Below are 17,835 nucleotides of genomic sequence, written 5' to 3'. Positions count from 1 at the left end.
CTTTGACCAAACTCCATTTAAATAATTCAGACCAAATGTGCTCTATTGTTCACATTGGGAGGCTTTCATTATTCCATATGGCACTGAATGTATGTGATGTGTATTATAACAAGGGCTTGCTAGTTAACTATTGCCAGGACTATGATTTTGTTTTTATTGTTCAGTTATTCACATAGTATTCACATTCATAAGAAAATAAGGAGCTCAAGGACTGCCTTTTTTGGTCTCCAGCAGTAACAGAAGATTCCTAACTCCCATCTTTTCAGGCAAAGAACCTTTGTGATGCTCCTGGGCTACTGATAGCAAGTTAAGAGTTTTGGTAACAATGTAACAGATGTTTCTAAAGTCACTAAACAAGTCTGTGACTACCAAGTAACTCTTTTTTAAAATCCTACCGAGGCAGAGAGCATTTAATGAAGCTTGCTTTTATTAATCCAAGCATACACCATTCAGAAACATGCTCCTGCCAAGCAGCACAAGTTGTGGCACCTATGTGGTAGCTATGTATATTGTGAAACAGTGCCAGAAAGCAGCCCTTACAGCAGAAGAATCACAGAGGCATCAGGCTCAGCTCATCCCATAGTCTGTGGTGTGCCTCATGCAGCCCTTTGTGACCAGAAATTAAAGTACCAAACCACTTGGGTCTTCAATGGAGCTGTTGGGGAAAAGGGTGGGAAAGAAAAATAAAGTCCAGAAGAATATGCAGGAAGTTTGGCATGTTGAATCTTGCAGAGCTTTTCACATCAAGGGGTAATACTGCTCAAAGGATGAAGAATTCTGGTCTATAGCCTTTCATCAAGTCTCAAAATTGAGTGAAAGTCTAGGTAGATGTTGAAATATATTCCTCAGTGCTAATAAATTTCTAAAAAGCTAGATACCTAACAATATAAATCATACATGTAGTCTTACTCTATAATAGCATAAAACAAAGATTAAATATAGTTTTTAGGTCAGTCTTAAGGAAAAGATTGTTCTTCGTAAGCTCAGTTAGGCAGTTTGTTATGCATGAATTCATTACTCCAGCTGACTGGTTCCCATGACTGAGCACATCCAAAGGATTCAAGTGTCAGAGTAAAACAGTCTCATATCTAATTCTTACAGAGATTTCCAAGGCAACTGACATTTGCTCTTTTAAAATTATTTCACAGTAGCTGAAGACTCAGAGACAACATGGCCTTAAAAAGTAATAGAAAGGTGAAGTACATTTCCATCCCACTCAAAGGCACCACTGTACACTGGGAAAGGGAGCCTGCACTACATCTCTTCAGTGACCTCATTTTGTGTCCAAATATGTACCACTGAGCCCAGGAATTTCCCAGCAGGGTGTCCTGCCTCTACCTTTGTGGTTTAACAGAAGGATGATGGCACCCTGCTGTTAGTTGTTGGCCTTTAGGGGGGTCTTTTTTCCCCACACTCCTGTGCATGTATATATATATATATATATATATATATATATATATATATATATATATATTTAAATGTATGTACATGATCAATGTATAACCCAGAAAATGAGACAGTTATGAAGAGCTGTCCTTTGCAAGGACCAGCAGAGAAAGAAAGAATGTCTACAGCATTAGCAGGGATAATGTCCAATCCTACTAGGCTAAGTCAATATTAAAGGTAAGAGATTAATCCAGAAAATGATAATATTATTTTTAAAATAAAGAGAGCAAAAGCTAATTAAAGTAAGTTGGAAGGGGCAATCTTTAAGAAGGGAAAACATTAGCAGTCAGAAAGCTCATTGCTAAAAGGTAAGTCCCTTAACTAAAAACAAGTTTTTCAATTAACAAAAACCATTTTAAGTTTACAGAATGTATCATATGAAAATGTTCAGACTTTATGATTCTTTCTCTTTGGTGGTGAAGTTATTTCTTTTGTTCCTCTTTTCATTATCAGAGCTGACTTCTGCTGCAGAACTTTGTTAAAATGGCTGCTCCCACTGAGAGAAATAATTCTATTTGGTGAATGGATATCCTGACAGAGTAACTCCATGTCTAAAAACAATTCAGAATATTTTTATCCTCTATGTGCATGATGTACATGGACATGAGTACAGGCACACTTGTTTAGAAGTATGCATGTGTTGATATTTGTCTAGAAAATTTCTGTGTTTAAGTCTGTAATGACATTAAAAATCACAGATACTTTGTTTCTTGCATGATTCCCCTTGTCATTACAATCCCTATAGCACGGTCACATCCAATAACCAAAACTAATTTCAAAGGGCTCAGATGTGTTGCTTTGACACAGACCAGCATTAGAGGCTATTCAGCAGCAGCAGCAGCAGTTCCCCTCCTCTCACTGTAGCACTGGTGGCTCTCTGACTTCTTCCAACAAAGGAATAAGTAGGCAGCAGCATGTCATGCACAGGTCTGCCAGAAAATAAGAGCTTCAGAGGCCAGGAATAGGTATAGTTTTTAATTTTCAACAACGAGATCAGCATTTTTCATTCCCCAGAAGTTTTATCAAGACATGTATGGACTTACCCAGTTAATAGACCAGATCCTTGTACTCACATCCCAGGCATTGCTCTGGGATGCTGCACATTACTTTGGCTGTCCCAGCTGCACCAGCTATGAAGGCTATTTCCTCCTGTAGAGGAACAGAGAGATAACAGAGAAGGATCATGCCATAGTCTGCTTCAGTTGCATCCAATCGGTTTATAACTTTTCATATCATGCTGCAGCTCCTCCAGAGGTTGCATCCAGCCCAGTCTTCTCCAGAGTTATTTCTGAAATTCTGCACCAGACAGGTACTCACTGGTTTATATATTAGTTAATTTTAATATATAGGTTGGTTTTTCTATCTTCTTGAATGTCCATTTTTATGACATGAAAAACTCTACATCACTTGTAGAACATGGCCAAGAAAAGGGTTTTTCAGGAGATATTGCCAGACATTTTGTGCCATGCTCTTTGGACTGTTCAGTAAAAACATACCTTAAACTTGGATAAAAATAAAATTTGTCACATGAACTGCTATATTAGGGAAGAATATGCAGCAATTTAACAGTTAGATATGTCAGATACAGCGATGATATTACCAGATGTTACCATTTTCTGTAGCAGTGTCTAGGCAGGAGGTCATAAAAAGGTATATAATACCATTCACGTTCTTTTTTATTGACACACTTTTGAGAACTACTTGAACCTGTCACATAGGGCTTCATTTGGTGCTCCTTGAAGTTAATGGAAAACATTGGATTGACTTAAGGCCACAGTTCAGGCCTATAATTGATCTAAATGAGATGCTAATATGGTGTGTGTATATTAATATCTCTGCCTCCTCCAGTTGTTGGCACTACCATTTCACTGTATCTTGTCTTAAGCTACATGTATAAATCTCTGAGAGGAATTACTATTTTCTTCAGCTGCCCGGCTACCTAGAAAATGCACAAATGAAATACTAAATTTGAAAAAAAAGGGGAAAAGACAATTTAAAATAACTAAAATTTGGTGAGATTTTTTATAAGAAGAAAAAGTAAAAATATAAGTTATGCAAATTTTGAACCCATATACAAGGAATTCTGGAGACTTTCAAATATTTTTCTTTTCTGACCTTTCAAGCAGAAGAGACAACAGGAAACTGAATACCCTCCCACTACCAAATCCATTTTTACTGACGATGACCTTCAAATATTTCTGAATGTTCCTGATTACCTCCAGACAAAAAAATGTGACACATCAATGTTAATTTAATATACCTGAATACATGGGGTTTTTTGCCCAGACTTCATGACAATGCCAGAGAAATCAAGATCTAAATGTAACTAATGGGCCTGCATGTCATTGTTCAAATTGAAATTTTGGTTCTTGAAGTGAGATTTTTGGAATGGGATTAAAAAAATGGGAAATATTAGATGTCTGTACAGATTGTCTCCCTGAAATCCTCAACCAGAATGACATGCAGATTCCTACTAATTAAAAAAAAGTCAGCAGTTGTCTAGCAGCAAGAGTCTTGGGGAAAGCAAATGACTAGGACAGCCAGTTTTTGCAAAAACAGAGCTTGTTTTAGTGAAAGAAGGGCTTGGCACATCGCTAGCCTGGTGGTATGACAGGATCTAGTGCACAGGTGCAGGAAATCTGTCTCTTCCCAGAAGATCGGTCCCTCTGTGCATGCACAGCACATGGAGCTGTGTGACCTGTGTAGCTGCTCTGTCACCAACCTGCTGCCTGGCTGGCAGAAGGGCAACCCAGGAAAATGGCAGTTGGTGCAGGATTATCAGGCTGAGTGCTCTTCAAAGAGCAGGGGAAAGAGTTATATGGCAGAAGAGGTGCAGGAGAAGAAAGTCTCGTTAATAAATGTTTAAACTACTGTCTACCTTTCCCATGGTATGGGTTTTGACTGCAGGACAATCCTAGTATAGTGCAGCCATACTTTTTCTACAACTTTGTCAAGTTTAATGTCATCACAGCCTTATCAACCAAAGCTATGTAGATTAGACAATGTCTAGAAAGAACTTACAAATAAATACAAATGCAAAAAATATTTAAAAAAAATAAAGTGGAAAACAACATAGTTAATTAGTCAGAAAAGTTAATTAGTCAGAAAAGTTAATTAGTCAGGCCTTACACAAGCCTCACATGGGTGTATTAGGAGCATCTGTTGTACTTAACATTAAACACTGATATAGTCTGACTTTTAGTACTATCTGTCTATATATTGATAGATATTAAACATGATTGGCCCAAATACTGAGCCCTGGGGAACACACTTGGGATGTAACTCCATTCACCACCACACTCCCTGCCCAACCAACCAGCCAGCTTTTACCCAGTGAACAGCACAGACATCCAAGCCATGAGCAGAGAGTTTCCCCTGGAGAATGCTCTGGGAAATGGTGTCAAAGGCTTTACTAAAATCTAGACAGAAAATATCCCTAGCTGACTTTCAATTTCTATAATAAGTATGTAATAATGTAAGTCTTGAGAGTTTCTGTCTCAAGAATTACAGATCTGTTAGAAAAACAGTCAAGTTTGGTGCAAAAACACAAAGCAATGGAGAGAGCATCTACACCACTGGGTCATATATTTTCCAGGGACAGATACACTATTATTACAGTCACTGTTATATAACAATATTTCATTTGAGAATAGAAGACAACTTATATTGGGTAGACAGTGCCAAAACTCAGTTACCTTCAGTTTAAGTTGCTTAGATAGACATGGATTCAGAAAATGTGCAGAGAAAATGTGAATCTATTATTATGGTCAAATAAATATTTGATCTTGTATCCTACACTGAATACACAACAGACTGATAGCTCAGTCCCTCTTCTCTATGAGATTGCAATCTTTGTCTGCAAATAGTCAGAAAAGGATTTGAGGCTTATGTTTACAGAAACAAGGTGAATAATCTGCTGATTGACAGTTTCTGATTGTCTTTTCTTGTTTGATATTTTGCTGTTGTTGTTTTTGTGAATATTTTATTTACTGTTAAAAGACAGGGTGTTGCACAATTTCCAAAATCATGAGAATGTGGAACATAGGAAGAAGTAGTGCTGAGGAAAAAAGAGTTCTTTCAGATGGTAAGGCAAGCAGTCATTAGGGAAACACAGAATACTTTCATCAAAGGCTACTGTTACAGTGAATAATTTGTCTTACTCATCCATTGGGGATGACTAGTAAAGGCATATCAGTGCACACATATCAGTGTCTGGGGTCTTGTAATTATACTGTATTTAGTTTCCCCTTTTAATGATTAATTTTGTTTGCACATTGGGATAGTGTCAGGGTGTTCTGTCTCTTAAGTGATTGTATTTGCATACCTTAGTCTTGGGAATCCTTAAAAAAGGATGAGTCTGGGATTTTCCCTATTTGCTTCTCTCCTAACAAATTCCACAGCTGGTGACTTGCCTGTTGTTTGATATTACAATGATAATCATGCCCTTTGTTTTAATACTATAGAGAATAGAAAAAAAACTTGCACTGCCTAATGCTAAGCCTTCTGATCTAGTGGGTCATGGAAATAAAGACACTGGGATATGTAGAAAAGAAATTGCAAGTTCTTTTACATCCCAAGGAAACATCAAATTTGTTACGTACATTTATCCCAGAGGAGAAGAGAGACCGCAGAAGTAATTTAAAAAACTCTAGGCATATGAGAGTTTGATATTTTAATAATATTTGTTGGTGACACTCAAAATTGTTTGTCTTTCACACAGAGTAAAAATAGCTTGGGGTCTCAGAATATATATCCTCTCAATGCAGAAAAACAATCCTTCTAAATGGCAGATTTTTGATTTTTTTTTTGTTTTTCAGAAGAATATTTTTTATTTCCCAATTCAATGTAAATCCTGCATTGTATACAGGCAAAGTCTAGTCTTCTTAGGTTGCTCTTGCTTTAGATCCCTCTTTTTTTCAAGGAAACATTTAGCTACTGAAACTCATCTAAAGAAATTCCCATTCTCTAAAGAGGCTGCCTCTTGGGAATTATGTTGTATGGTCTTTAAAGCTATGTTCAGTTTTCTGGAGTGGCCTTCTGTTGAAGAAAAGGTTAAAAGTGCCCACAGGGACAGTGAAGCTTGGCCTGGTAATAAGCCTGAAACCTAACCTGCATAAGCCTTTGGGAGATTGCACTGCCCACACCTGATTCAGAGCTTTGCTGCTGCTTTGGGAGTGTGGCCAAAGCAGGACACCAGTGCCAGCTGTGCAGTGGCTTTTGTTCATGCGTGGTGTTGGCACACGTCACCTGAGACCACCAAATTATTTTCATAGTCCAGTGAGCTCCAATTAGGAGTCATTCCAGCACAATTTCATTTTCAACAGAGGCACTTAAATTACCTGGAAGTGCATTACACATGCAGAAAGAAATTAGAGAAATATTTTTCTTAAGTTACTGACCTGGGATACTTTTCCCTTTATTAATTCCAGAAACTTCATATTTGTGCACATATTACATCTCACATCTCCCAAGGAAAAGGAGAAAAGAGCTCCTGGGATCAGTCACAACATTTGCTGCAGAGGTCTCAATTATTTCAACTGTTAATTATATATAAATGACACTTTTTACTAAAAGATGGGTAACAAAACCAACCAAACAAAAAAACCTGAAACAAAAAAAATAAAAACAACCCCAAAACCCCCCAAACAAAGAAAAACCACCAAAAAACTCCCCAAAAACCTAAAAAGGAAATCACCAGAAACTCAAAAATAGAATCTGTCAGATGAATAAGAGATAGCAAAATCTTTAATATAGAAAACTTTTAAACAGTTAAAACCAAGTCTGCCTCTTTATTATTTGGAAGCTTGGTGGGTATGTTTCCCTATCTAAATAATTTTGTATCCTAAGCCTTTTTTAAGTTACAGACTCATGATCTGTATTGTATGTTTGGACCTTCTTTTTCAGATTTTAGTAATAGATTTTCCATCTTGTCAAATATACTTTATTACCTATGAAGGGTTATTTCCCTTTCATACACATTGAATAAGATCAAAACCTTCACTGTTTACTCATAACAGACATTTTGGCTTCACAGTAATAATTTTTACACCTGCTTACAAAGCCCACCTGCAGCTTTCTAAAATACATGTTTAGATTTGCTCCCAGCTGCTCCTGTGGCTCCTGTGTTCTTGTTTGCTTGACTTCTTCATCCGATCTAAACACCCACACTGACTGAGCAATCCACAAAAGTGAGTATCTCTTTGCAAGTAGTGATTCACTTCTGCTGTTATTGCTTCGTTTGTGCTCTGCAGGAAATGAAAACTGAATGCCCACAAAGGTGCCTGTCAGCTCTTCCACCCAATTTCAGCAAAGGCCATGGCATTCTCGGGGGGCAGTGTGCAATTCTAGTATTCAAAGTCAGCATTTTGTTGAGTGCTAAATTTAGTAAATGTTTTACCTTCCATGCACCATCTCAGAAGTAAGAATAAGGACCGTAATGATCCTGCCAAATACCCATTTGCCTAATCTATCCAAATACTGATTTCAGAGATACAACTTGATCCTGAAACAGAGATCTGTTACTCAGAACTGACATTCTTTAAAGAAAAGCACTACATAAAGAAATAATTTGCCTAGCTCTGTAGCATTTCTTTTACATTTGTCATAGTCAAGAAACTATTTTCAGCACTGTGCCATGGAATGTGCTAACTGGCAAAATCAAGCTCAGACGGCTGCGAGCTTCAATCCATTTTGGATCATAAGAAATCAGTGTGTTCATTTGTCATCTCAAACAGCCATGTCTTTATCCGTGAACAACGTGCAAACCAATGTGCATAACAACTTCAAAACGTAAATATCAGATGTGAGAGTATGGTTCAAAATACTTGAAGTTAATGCTCAGGTGCCATGTTGATAAGCATAGGACAGGTCTTTGGAGAAAGACAAAGATAAATAACAGGAAACATCAAACATCCTTTCATCCTTCACAGTTCATTAACATCTGAAAGACGATACCAGCCATTTAATTTTGGATATGGTATGGTGATATCAGCCCAATGTCCTAGCAAGAAAGACTAGATCCACAAAAAATAAACAACCAAGCAACCAACCAAAAAACCCAACCAAAAAAAAATACTTATAGAATCACTTGAGTTGAAAAAGACCTTTAAGATCATTGAGTCCAACCATTAACTCAGCGCTGCCAAGTCCAGCACTAAACCAAATCCATAAGTGCTACATCTACACATCTTTTAAATATCTCCAGGGATGGTGATGCAACAACTTCCCTGGGCAACTTGCTCAAGGGCTCATTTTAATTGAATGTTTTCAGTTCTGTTCTGGGAAAGGCCAGAAGTTTTTCTTTTGATGCACATAGATCCTCATGTGTAAGGGCTGTCAGAAACTCTAGATATGTCATCTTTCCCTCCACCTTCTTAAGGATTTAAAGTCTACAAGTGGGCCAAAAAAGTGCCTGTTGAGCAAACATTTCAAACAGTTCCTGCCACTTCTGTCAGAGAATGACAGATCAGGACCCTCACCAGTTCAGTGTTTTAATGACAAAGACTTTCATCCAAAGTATGAGTGACTATAGTTTTCTTTCTTGAAAGGAATCAAGTTTCATTTGCTCTCTAGAGCATACCTCTGCCAGTGCAGATACCCTCACAACCCCACCTGTTTACTTTGATTCAAACATTGCATGGTATAAGAGTTATCAAGCCAAAAATCTAAGGCAAGCATTACTCTGCAAACTGGTAAGAGAGTACATTTTTTTAAGAGAAGGAAGTGGGTGGCAGGGTGAACAAATTTGAGAGCAGGTGCTCCACCGCACCCTGATGATGTTTTCAGTTTATTTGTGTAATTGTCTGCAAGCATTATTCACTTTTCTTCTGAACCTAGAACAATCTGTTTATCCTTTCATGGATGTAGGTCCATATATTCATGTTATAGTACATGATGAAACTCATGGGAGTAAGAGAAATGAGTGAAAAAAATAGTACATAGGAAGGGTTGCATTTGCTTAATTTACTGATTTTCCTGTCAGGCCAGGAAATTCCCTTTCTGAGGTCACAGGTTCCTTTCTACCATGGTTTTCTATAAGCTCAGTGTTCCAAACCAGGCAAGACTAGAAGAAAGTGAGGGTTCACAAATTTGGACTCCAGAGAATCAACCAAAAAGCACATATTATAAAGCTGATGATTTCTCATCAGAAACATGACTCTTGAAATGAAAGAATAAGATTCTGTTTTTAGCTTGAGTGCCTCAGCTTAGTTCCACTGCTATAGTTCTATAGATTAAGAGCTGTTGTTTTCTACTGTGATTAATGTGGAACCATCATCTTCTAAAAGGAATAAACAGGCTTTTGGATAATGCATAAATTTATTTATTGGGATGGAAAACCAATAACATTAAAAAAATAAAAATTTCATGCTACACATAGATGGTAAAACTTATGTATAGCAATCATTATGGATAACTACCTCTGTATATTTGTCACACTTAATTCTCCTTCCCTTACCTGGTATTAGTCATTATTGCTGAATAGTGGGCTAAAGCTGAATACTGACCACTGCCACGGGAGTAAAGATACCTTAGATATTGCCTTGCAATGGCAACTGGAAGCAATTACTTCTCTGCTAAGTGTTGCAAACTTTTCAGATATAGAGGCTGCTTTTTCATCCTTTAGGCAGTGGCTAGCAAAGCTAACTCTTACTGATAGTCCTGTTTCTGCTAGACACTAACTTAGCTTCTCAAAGGCCCAGGGAAGAATGAATGATGGCACAGGTCTGAATGTCACTGACATATGAATGTCCCAGCAACCTTTGCTCACTCATGAACTTTGCTGCTGGTGACACATGTACCTCTAGTTCTGTATGGCAAAGCTGTACTCATAGATGACTGGTTGGCCAGTGCTATGGACCTTGATCAGGTTTTTCAGAAACAGAAGTTGTATAATTCAAGTGTGACTTCCTACAGAATTTTTCAGTGTTTTATGAAATGTCATGCATCTTATCTTTGTCCACTACCAAGTTCAGTGCACAGTGTCCCTCTAAGCAGTGTCCCACGCTCCTAAGCCATTTTCAATCAAACAACCTAGGAAGCTTCAAACACTACTGGAATCAGTTCACCAGTTTAATTCCCTCTTCCCCCAAAAGGAAGATATTGCTACATGAGGAAAACCCCGTCTGAAAGACAAATTTAAGGAGTTTTTTTAACAAAGGTTGACTTCTCCAAGTAGTATCTAATTCTTACTCCATAATAGGCAAATCAAATATGTATCTGACTGACAGAACTTAGCCTTACAGCTCCAAGACTTCACCAGGTGGCACTGACTGAAACTTAAGTAGAGAAGATCAGATTTAACCCCAAGGCAGCTCTGCTGCCATGGAAATAGCTGGTTCCATCGAGATCTGAATATGCAACTCCAGAAGACAAATGAAAATTTCTACTCAGCATATGTCAATTCAGTTTTTTTTTACTATCTGGCATAATCCTCATGATATCCAGGAAAAAAGTATATTGTAGCACTAGCGTTCTAGATAATAAAATTTATCAATACGTGGAAAATTTACCATACATTTACACTACTGTAATCTACATTCACATAGAATTGGAGATGAACATTTTTTTCCAGTATATCCAGCCACATTTTTCAAAACACGGAACAGATATTGAGTAATGAACTAGTATTGCAATTAAGTCAGAAAAGTTACAGAAGCAAAAGAAATGCTTTTGTATAACACTTCTCAAACATCAACACAAAAATCCCCCATTATGATTTAGAAAGAAAATAATTAGGAGCACTTAAACTAAATTTACTGGGGAAGTAAATAAACCCCATATTTTCTGTTCTCTTATTGCTGATACATTTGATATCTAAAAAAATACAAGTCTTGTTGAAACTCTCCTGAGTGGATTCCTCAGTATGAAATTTAATGCATCTAATTTATGTGCCCAGTTTAGACCTTACTTCATTGGAAAGATAAGAGTGTGAAGCAGAAAGGGAGGGAAATTCAGATACTATAATCCCCTGTGTTCCTTATGCTGTAACAGAAGGTAGCAAATCCTCTGAGAAACCTTCAGAGAGAAACTCAGTTCACCTATCTTGTGTGTCTGCCTTCTTTTAACAGTCAGGGCTTGCACAGGAGAAAGCAGTGAGATCCACTAGCCAGGAGTGTGCCCTTGTAGCCAAGAAGGCCAGTGGTGTTCAGGAATGTATTAGGAAGTGCATTACCAGCCCATCAAGAGAAGTGATCCTGCCTCTCTACTCAGCCCTGGTGAGTCCACATCTTGGCCAGCTAAAAAGATGAGTTTATGCTGCAGCCTTTCCTCAGGAGAAGCATTAACAGTTGCTCTACCCAGAGGGCAATTTTAATGTTAATATTTTTGAGAGTTTCCCCTTCCAGTTAAATTCAGCTTTCAGCAACCAGTAAATTCAACAGTTATTAGAGGAAATACAGAGACACCTACAGAAAAAATGGATCTTACTGAAGCAAATAGTAAACAATTCACTGAAAAACAGGGTAGTTCCTCAACCTTCTTGCAAGAGGCTTTAGAAATATGTTTTACTGAAGCAACATTTTCTGAACTTGCCAGAGATCAACAAGAACAATATGTGGTCCCTATTATGAAAGAAGTTACACTACCACACCTGCAGTCACATCTAGCCTTAACATTTTTGACTGTGGAGTCACAAATCAATTTCCTTGACACTCAGTTCCTGCACACTCATTTGTTCTCTCCTCTATGCCCTTCTTGTTTTTTAGAAAAATGAGTCAAGTTCAAAGTTCTGCCTAATTTTCTTTTTTTTTTCTATGCCCAAAAGGTCTAAAACAATAATTAAACCATGGACTGGAAAATGTGGCCAAGAGTTTCATTCCACTGGCACAGCCAATATCTACTGTTAGAAAAAACTCATATCTGCTAGGGAGACGCTTTCTATGGGATTACAGAACAAAATTTTCCAGAGATTAATAATAGTATCACACCTCATTATCTGCTGTTGCAATCACCAGGTATGTTCAATATAAATTACTAACAGTATTTTCATTTAAAAAAACCAACCAACCAACCAACCAACCAACCAACCAACCATCAAAACCTACCCTACCAAAAAAAAAAAAAAAAAAAAACCCAAAACAAAAACAACACCAAAACAACCTAACAAAACAAAAAATCTGATAAAAAACCAAAGGAAACAATTTCCACTGAAACAAAAGCTGCATATTGTGTATAGGGAGGAGGAAATAAAGAGAAAAGGCACAACTGAGATGTTTGTCTCTTTGATTATGTTGGAAGTCTGTCAGGACTTAAAAAGAGCAGTCAATTTGTTTCAAAGCACTGTCAAAGGAGGAAGTTCCCACAAGATAAGCCACCACAACAGGCCCAGATGGCAGACAGGAGGGTGTTAAAGTCAGGACCAGGGGAGACACTGCAGGAACTCACAAGATGGTGATTATAATCTGTTTCTCTCTCTCTCTCTCTCTCTCTCTCTCTCTCCCTCTCTCTTTTTCTCCCTCCTCATCCTCCATCCTCCTTCCTATTTCTTTCCCCCCTCTTCCTCCCCCCCCCCATTTGCTCTTAAATAAAATCTATACTTTTGACTTTGGCATATGGTCTAATTTGCACTTTAATTTGGGCAGAGGTATCGTTTAATAACTGGACTAGAATATTATTTCAGGAGTGGGATCATAATATTATTCCAGTGATCTTAAAGTCATTTGGAGAGTTTGGGAAGGAAATTCGTGCAAGAATATGTATAGACAATGTAAAATAAGATCACATCTTGTTGGATCTAAAAGGATCAAAAAATTTCCTTTCATGAACTCAATGAGGTACATGAATTTCACAACCGAGATTCCATCAAACCCCCTGGACAATGCTGATGAACCTGCAGTCATTTAAAGAAGAAGAGGAACCACCTTGTATTAGTATGAGAAAGGCCTTTGTTTGCAAGGGAGGATCATACCTTCACCGAGGAGGGAGTTAAACTGGCCCATCAGGGAAGAGTCATAGATCAATTAAATGTTGTGCAGCCTGGAGAATAAGTCAGATAGTAGCTCAATTCCACGGGCATCATGAACATTTTTTGGATGCCCTAGGCTATAAACTGAAGCCAAACTTGCTGGTCAATGATTAAAAGGAGATCAAATATCCATTGATTATAATGTGGGTTTAGCCACATAGTCATTCAGATAATCATATAAAGGCACTTATATTTAGCTGTCTTTATCTCAAGAGGAAAATGTAATTGTCTCTTTCCTTGGATTTTCTTCTACAAAATGAGAGAGGAGTGAAAGATGGCACACACTAGCATACCAGTATCCAAATATCTGACAATCTTCCCTGTGCCTCGTTCTTGATACCATAGCATTATGCAAATCATTGACTAAAGCTTCTGGAAATCTGATACTCTTTGAGACTTTTAGTTTCCAACAGAAGCTTAAACTATATCTGTCCTGTGCTCCAAGGCTATTGCACTCAATGTAATAACATTTCAGTTATATTCAGAACACTTTTTCCAAATTCTCAAGCACCATAAAATATAGTAGCTCCCTTTTATGAAAAAAAAAATATTAAAAAAAAACACAAAAAAAAGCATTTTCTATGGATAAAGTCAGAAAGATATTATCACTGAAAATAAGATGAGAACTCTGATAGTTTCAGTAGACTTTTACTAGATTATATTAAAATTCTTATGGAAAAATATGATCTTCATGTTTTATTTGAAGACCCAAAATATTTGAAAGCACCTGATGATACAAATAAAGGATCTTTCAGCATCTCAACATAGTTTATTAAATCACAGAAATAACTGAGACCCAAACACTACTTCTCAGAAGGAGCTAATTTGCAGCTCTGCGATGACATCCAAGTCGATGGATAAATCACCTGGTATGGTACAAATTCACTTTGTTCTTAATGTTTGTCTTGAACTTCTGAAATTCAAATAAAAGACACCTTTGGACTCTGGACTCCAAAGGCATTAGTCAATCTGCCAATTTCTAGGATCAGAGACAGATACCAGAATTACTTGGAAGGGTATTGCATCAAAACTGTCAAATAAGAATAGACAATTTTACTTTTCCCAGTTTTCATAGGCTCACTCTATAAACAGAGGTAAGATTATATGTGCTACAAATAACACATAATATTTCATTTTGTATTTATTCTTAGAATATACTGAAAAGGTAGTTGTTGTCCTATTTTTGCACTTTATGGATAACACATAGTATCATTACAGTATCCTATAGCATCATTATAGTACTATATAATTATACAGAATCATGACAGATAATACATACCACACATTTTCAGGCAGATGAGGCTCTGCATTCTGCTATATTTCTGCTATATATATATATTTTAATATAACTGTAAGTAGTTTGAAGGTTATAATTCAAACCAAAACAGCTTCTGGATACACCAGTATTTCTATTACCCTACACAGAAGTAATAAAGCAGTAGAAGGATGCCTGCCTTTTCCACCAATACCAAATACTGGAGGTTGCAGATACAACCAATTCACATTTTGGGAAAAATATTAATGCTTGAAGGTCTTCAGGTATGACCAATCCCTATTTATGTAAAGAATGCAAGATCAGCAGCCAAAGGCTGTATTTTCTGCTTACCATATTATTGCACTTACAGAAAAAAAATCTTGTTATTGCAGTGTGGGTCTTATTTCTCAGGGAAACAGACTGCCACAGAGACCAGAGCTCTGGAAGCCAAAGGCTGTAGCACCGCCCCAGAAAGAAGGACTTCTACTGTAATTTTTATAGTAAATAGTTTGCTGGCAAACAAACAGTCAGCACTAGCAATAGGCACAAAATTCAGTTCACTTTCTCTGAGGTGACCAAGAGAAGCTAAATAAAGGTTGAAAAATTAGGCAATTTCTATCTCAGAACATTACACTGGAGTAAAACCTTACAGGTACATGGAATGCAGAGCTTCATCAATAAGGATTATTGTGACTAAGACTTGCTTTTTTTGTGGAGAAAGTGAAATGCATTTGGTAGAATAACAGAAAGTACATCTGCATTTCATGTTGACATGTAAATTGGAAATTAAGAGATTTTGAAATGTCCTTGGAACTGTTGCCATAGCTGCTTTCTCTCTGTGCCAGTATAAATTTCCTTTTTTTCTCAGCAACAGGCTGAGGTACAGCATTAAAAAAACGACATGTCTCTTATGAATAACTGCATCAACAGAGACTTTTGTAGTCACTTTCTCAAGCAGTCAAGAGGCAGCAATTTTGACAGTGATAGGATTCCATGTGATAGAGATCAGGTAACATCAGCCTCACACCTGCTATTTTCCTCTGCATTTGTGGACAGCTTTCTGTTATTCATAGAACTGCTCAAGCATTCAGCATATGCCATAGAGTTCCAGTGATTTAGAACCATCTGCTTAAGGTTTTATTTTGACAAGCTGCTCTGCTGCTGAAGTTCTCACAGTGTTTTTCATCCTTTTACCAAATGACTAGTTAAAACCACTAAATACACTTCTGAGGTACCTTTGGTAAATGCAATTATTTCTTAAAAGATTGATGATTAAAATGACCACGTAATGGGTAAAAGAACCCCAAGCAGATCAAAATAATATGCTTTAACTGCTTAACTGCTTCTCAGCTGTAATTTAGTTTAACAAACATTTTTTATCTTAGTTCATTTTTCAAATAGTTTATAAAATAGCATTTATCTTGTACCACACTCTATCCCTTAGTATTTAATTTAATTTGACTTAATACTTTAATTTCATTTTGAATAAAATTGCTTTTACTTCTGTTACATTTTTTTACTGCCTGGTTTTCCACTTGTTTCCATGTATTTATCTATGAGTATAGCTAGTATATGTATATGTATATGTATATGTATATGTATATGTATATGTATATATACATGTATTAATTTCAAAGGCTTTCTGTGCTGATTTAGCTTGAAATGGTACTGACATTGCCAGCCCAATAACACCCAGGAAGAGCTCATTGAGCTACTCAGGTCAGATCATATAATTTACAGAACTCTCCTTCAGGGAGTTTCAGGGTCATTTTCAGAGGGAAGTACTCACCAGTGAAGTCATCTTTTCACCAACAGTCTTCAGTAACCCAAACCCATTTTCTTTCAACATGTCCTCTGCTCTAGGATGTTGGTACTGATAACATTCCTGCATTGTCCAGTGCAGGGAGCTGGTTATTTTCCTTGTCACAGCAAACCCAGGTACCATTCAGCCAGCTGAAGGAGATCTGCCAGACTGCTTCAGACACACACAGTACAAGGGAGCAAAATCTTGCCATTTCAAAATGCCACGACAAGATTAAGTTCTGGCAGGTTACTCCTTGATTTTCTTTGCCAGTGCTTCTTGTTTGAGAAATAGATTCATAGACTTGATGCGCAGACCATTGTGATAACTTGGTCTACAATGGATATGATTTTCTCAGATGTTGAGTCAAAGAGTGTTTTCCAGAAGGATATCTAATCTAAATTTACAGATTCAGAATCAGAGTACATCTATTGTCTTTCCTGATAAATTTTAATTACATTTACTGTCTCTGTTTCAAGGTTGAATGTGAATATCCTGTTATATTTTTGTCTGTAAGACTGAAAGTTTACCTTTATTTCCCTTGATCAGATTTAAAGTAGAAATAAGTATCTCTATATGGCAATCAAATCACCTTTTAACCTCTGATTTGATTAGCTGAACAAATTGAGTCTTACCAGATGTTTCTTTTTCTAATTTACTCTTTGAATGTGGTCAACAGACATTATCCCAGTAGAATCATAAAATTATATTTCATTGGAAGGAACCTTTTGGATCATCTATTTCCACCCCTCCGGTCATGGGCAGGGACACATTCCGCTAGACCAGGTTGCTCAAAGGCTCCATCTGGCCTCAGACACTTCCAGAGATGGTGATTCATAACTTCCTTTGGGCTACCTGTTCCCATGCCTCACTACCCTTATAGTAAAGAATTTATTCCTAATATCTAAATCTACACACTTTCAAGCCATTCCCCTTTTCCTATTACTACATGTTCTTGCAAAAAGTCTCTCGTCATTTTTTTTACAGCCTCACTGTACCAACGCTTTCAGTCTGTTTTCAAAGAAGAGGTGTTTCATCTCTCTGATCATCTTCCTGGCCTCCTCTGAACTAACTACATCTGCCCTATATCCTTCTTATGTTGGGGCTCTGGAGGTAGATGCAGCAATCCAAATGGAGTCTCACAAGAAAGAGGTAGAGGGAGATAATAATATCCCTTGGCTGGCTTCTTTTGATGTATAGCAATAGTCTCACTACTTGTCTTCAATAGAATATTCTTTCTCTGCAGTCCCCTTTTTGTTTATCCAAAAGTTGCACTAGCATGTCAAGATATTAATATATTATGTCTCCAGTGTAACTTCTGAATGACTCTTTTCAAAAATAGTATTTTCATTACTTACCTAGAACATTCAT

This window comes from Anomalospiza imberbis, chromosome 3 (assembly GCF_031753505.1).
Source record: "Anomalospiza imberbis isolate Cuckoo-Finch-1a 21T00152 chromosome 3, ASM3175350v1, whole genome shotgun sequence".
NCBI classification, from domain to species: domain Eukaryota; kingdom Metazoa; phylum Chordata; class Aves; order Passeriformes; family Viduidae; genus Anomalospiza; species Anomalospiza imberbis.
Note: the sequence above shows the minus strand (reverse complement) of the source record.